Below are 4873 nucleotides of genomic sequence, written 5' to 3'. Positions count from 1 at the left end.
CCCAGCGTCAAAACATACCTAACCAGCATATGCTGTTTTTTTCAACAGGGTTCACTTAGACGTACATTTGTCTAACGATTTTAAATGTTACTAATTAGTTTCAGATGGTTCAGAGAACATTCAAAAACAGGAATTCCATAATGTTCGCAAAATTACAAATTTGAACATTACCTGTAACATTCATATCAACAAGAAAAAAGCATTTGAATTAAACTGGATGCTGGAACGTTAGCAGCATATTATCAGAACATATTTTTGTTATCTGGAAATAAGCAGGCATATGTATTGTTGTTCGGTGAATTTCCGTGGGCGAAATCCAGTCAATTCAGTGAAAAAAGTCGTCTCTTCTGAATCAGGAGAGAAATATGCACAGATCAAGCACCAGCAAAAACAGTTCAAAACATGGGATGGACTTTTTCACTGGAGGAAGCGTCATTCTGGATTTTAGCCGGAAGCGACAGTTTGAAGTTAAAAGATGTCTTAATGATGGATTTGTTTCTTACACACGTGCTGCTTTTCTCTTCACAATACATTAATGTATAGTTTTCAGTCACGTGACCGGCTCAAAGACCTGGAGGGCAAAACATCCATAGAACTGCAGCACAAGCCTGTCAGTTTTCCATTTGATTCCAAGCCGCAAAAATTTAGATCACCTCACAAAAGAATAAAACAAAGATATGTGAACAAACTGCAAGTTTTAGCCATTTGCAATCCATATTATATGCAGCTGCCACAATAGTTCAATCACTATCGAGACAAAACGTCGTGAAAAACACTTAAAGAGCCTTAATGTATTTAAAACAGTAATATTAAAAGAATAAATTCATTACACACCTTATTGATTATGGCTACTTTAGCCTATATAGGCAAGCAGATGAAACCGGAATATGAATGTAATGTGCTAGATGGTTCCGTGTTTTTTTTTTTTCAATAATGGTTTTCTATGGGAAACCATTTAATGTGAAATGTTGCATTTATATTCTGGGTTCATCTGCTTGCCTGTACAAAGAATGCATCATCAGTAAGTTGTTTACTGAATTTCGACTTTTTAATAGGCTATCGGTGATACCAGTATTATTGGTGTTATTGTCACACGTTGATTAACCGGTGGGAAAATTTGTCAAAGCTGCATTTTGCCCTCCAGGTGGGCGTGTGACGTCACGTGAAAACTATCAATTGATGGACTGGAGAGGTTTGGATTACTAGTGGATTATTGTGATGTTTTTATCAGCTGTTTGGACTCTCATTCTGACGGCACCCATTCACTGCAGAGCATCCATTGCTGAGACACTGATGCAGTGCTACATTTCTCCAAATCTGATGAAGAAACAAACTCATCTACGTCTCAAATGACCTGAGGGTGAATAAATTTTTAGCAAATTCAAATTTTGGGTGAGCTATTTCTTTAATACAATGTCATTATTAATATTAAAACATGACTTAAATGAACGCTGCAATTCCGTACAAAACACTGCCTAAATTTGACAACATTCAGATACTGACTGCAAAGTTGAAATGGAAAATCAAGTGCATTGCATTGCATTCATTGCATTCAGTGTGGGTAGGTATGTGAGTTTTTGGGTATGCATCTTTTCTGGATTGCGACAGATTTTGTAGGCTATGTTAAAAAAAATCAAACCACATAAAAAAAACCGTTTTTTTGGACATTGCATTCATTCTTATGGCGGGTCAAATCCTCGTGGACCCGCGAGGGACACTTTCGTTACTTTTTTAATTACACCGGCATAAAGTCCTCGAATCCACTAAATTTTAATTTTTTTAATTTTTGTGTGTGTGTGTGTGTGTGTGTATTCCAGGTTCAAATTTGACAAACGTCACAAAGTCTCGTACCATTCCAATGAACGTTCAGTTTTTAAAAATTAGTTTCGGGTCAAAACTCTCCAAGGGACGGATGAGAGACCCAAGGTGTTTCTGTTGTAACTGAGACTAAATTTATTTTTAACTTGTTCTTCATTGTTGTTTCTAAAACACAAATACTTCCATTTATGATGTATTTAGAAAACGCAGATGCAAGATTATAGTTTTGCAGCTGACCATTTCAATTTTGGAAGTCAGTAAGGAGAGAGATCCATCTCATTAGTTTTCACTTCTACTTATCTATTTTAATTTTATGTATTTATTTATCATTGATTAAATGTTTATATTTGAACAACTTTTGTCTGCTGATTGTATTTGCCGCTGGGAATTCAGTATGAACACATAGCCTAATGGTACACAACTTATAAAATATCATGTTTGCGTATGCAAATCTTTTTGACGTCATTCTACCTTCATAGTTTTCACCTCGGAGGGGCCAGCAACCAGTCTGGGGTGGCACAGAAATATTAATTATTTCAATATAAAAATGTGTTTCACTGTAAAGTACTGGACTGTTTTAGTACCTAAAACACAACTGAATACAATTAATCTCACTATAGCTTTATTGCTCACTCAACTTGGTTCTGGTTCTTAAAACCCCCTAAAGCTTGTTCTCCATCATTGCATACTCGTGGATGAAAGTGAAAAACTCAACAGCACATAAATGCCAGAATATAAAATGAGCAATTTTATGCATTTAAATGGTTTCATTTTCGTTTGTACTTTACAAATTTCTCCATTCCCTCCGCCAAATTCAATTGCGAACCCCACGAATGCAGCCGCCACTCAGCCTCGGCTGAAACGGGACCAGCACCGCGAGGAACGCTGGCGAAGGCTCCCTCCTCAAAGAGAGCCTTCCGGGAGCGAAGCGAGCGCAATGACATTCGCTCACAATGCGGGCAATCGGCCCCCTCGAGAGCCGATGCCGCATGCTTCGCCCCCAAGCAAACAACGCACAGACTGTGTGTATCCCCACTCGTAATATAGCGAGGGCAGGGAGGAACACACAGCCTGAAACGCTGCTCACTTTCGCCCTTATGTTTTATTTTCTCTGTGGCCTTGGACATTGTGCTTATATCTTTCTTTTATGATGGACAACACCAAATAGGACTCACAACAGAGATTTTGACTGACACAACACAGAGCGCTTCGCTGAATGACAGAAAGCTGGCGCCGGTTCCACCTCACGTGCTTTTATAGCTTCCTGGTCGCTACGTCACCCGCCTATGATGTCTCGCCCTTCCATTGTTCTGGGAGTATATTCTTGGAATATGTGTTCTGTGTGAACAGCTTGGTTTCAGTTTTGACATAAACAAGATTTTCTCCGCATTGATGTTCTCTTTTTCCGCAGTATTTTTAATGAACAACGCAGCAGCACCGCATCTAGTGGCTTCAACTGGATAGGCTAACAAAAACATTACAACACTTACATCGTCATCGCATCTCGTGCGCCGCTGATAAAGCTGTCTGACACACCTAAAATTCGAATGCAACGTTTTGATGCAACGAAAAATGCATTCGATTTCTTTTGACAGCCCTACTCAGAAAATATCACGGTTTCACGGTATATATTAAACAATAATTCTGATCAGTAGGGCCGCCCCCTAATAGTCGACTAACCGTTAGTCAACCAAAATTTTATTAGTCTCTTAGTCGCCGGGAAAAAAAAATTCCACAGGCGAAGTCACGCAGTTCGTGATGGACAGATCGGTAACGGCTAGTCTATGGTAATACAGGACATCAGGCAGAACATCAAAACACTCGCCTATCATTTATCGACCTCAAATATGTCTTATCATCTGAAATATGTAAGTATTAGCAACTTTACATGGCCGCTTAATCTAATGTTAACTAGAGAAATGTGCGCTATTGAAGTGTCTGAGTGGAGTGTGGAAGCTGAACAGCAGCTCGCTCACTGCAGGACAGATGGAGGCGCCGGTGCGCTCACTTGCTCTTAAAATACTCCTCATTTTTGGTCATACATGTAAGAGTAACACATCTTTCAAATCTGTAAAGACTCTACATTTATTTGTGTGCACTCACAATAACAACAAAACATTGCACATTTGTAAAATAATGAAAGCAAACAGGATGCGCGTTCTGCCGTCTCGGTCTCTGTGAACTTGAGCACGAAACTCCGTGTATATTTGCCTTACAGATATGAAAACATATCTATAGAGAGTGAAATGTCTACTTTCAAATGAACCAATTCAAATGGAAAACAAATATTCTCAGATTATGTATATGCATAAGCCATATGAAATATGCATACAGGCGCATGCCGCGCATCACTACTGCGGAGATGACAAGTCAGTGTCGCCGACGTCCTTCATCTCTTAAACCGAAAACAAAAAAGCACTAGTTTATCAATGTATTATTAAAATGTTAATGTAGTCTCCTTACTGTTTTTCCCTGACACATTCATAATCATTACTTCTGCCGGTGTGATGTGGCAAGCTTTATGCATGTACTTGAGCGCTTATTAGGCTATGTAGGCAATTAAGGCTCGGTATAATGATTTAAATGGTTTATTAATAAACGTGCGATTAGTAGACTAATGCTTAAAATGAACGACTACTAGTCGACCAGAAAAATCTTTAGTCGGGGGCAGCCCTACTTATCAGTAACAATGACAATAAGTTATTAGAGTGAACAAATCCTTTATTACAACAAACTTGAAACCATTTTAATGAAAGTGTTGAAGTTTCCCTTCTGAAAAAATAAATAAATTAATTAATTAAATTAAAAAAAAAAAAACTATTAAAAAACAAAGGTATACACTAAGGGTGTCCCCGACTAAGGATTTACAAAGTCGAATTGGAATTTTCGAATCTTGCTGATAGTCGACTGATAGTCGAATCATATGTTTAGGGCGGGGGGCAAAATACATTACCAAGAGTCAAGTAGTCAGACATTCAACAGTCATAATTACTGACGTTAACACACAGGGAAAATGTGTAACGGATGCCTCGCAGATACAAACGGGGTAAATAAT

The sequence above is a fragment of the Sinocyclocheilus anshuiensis genome, unplaced genomic scaffold (assembly GCF_001515605.1).
Source record: "Sinocyclocheilus anshuiensis isolate Anshui unplaced genomic scaffold, SAMN03320099.WGS_v1.1 scaffold1754, whole genome shotgun sequence".
In the NCBI taxonomy this organism is placed as follows: Eukaryota; Metazoa; Chordata; class Actinopteri; order Cypriniformes; family Cyprinidae; genus Sinocyclocheilus; species Sinocyclocheilus anshuiensis.
Note: the sequence above shows the minus strand (reverse complement) of the source record.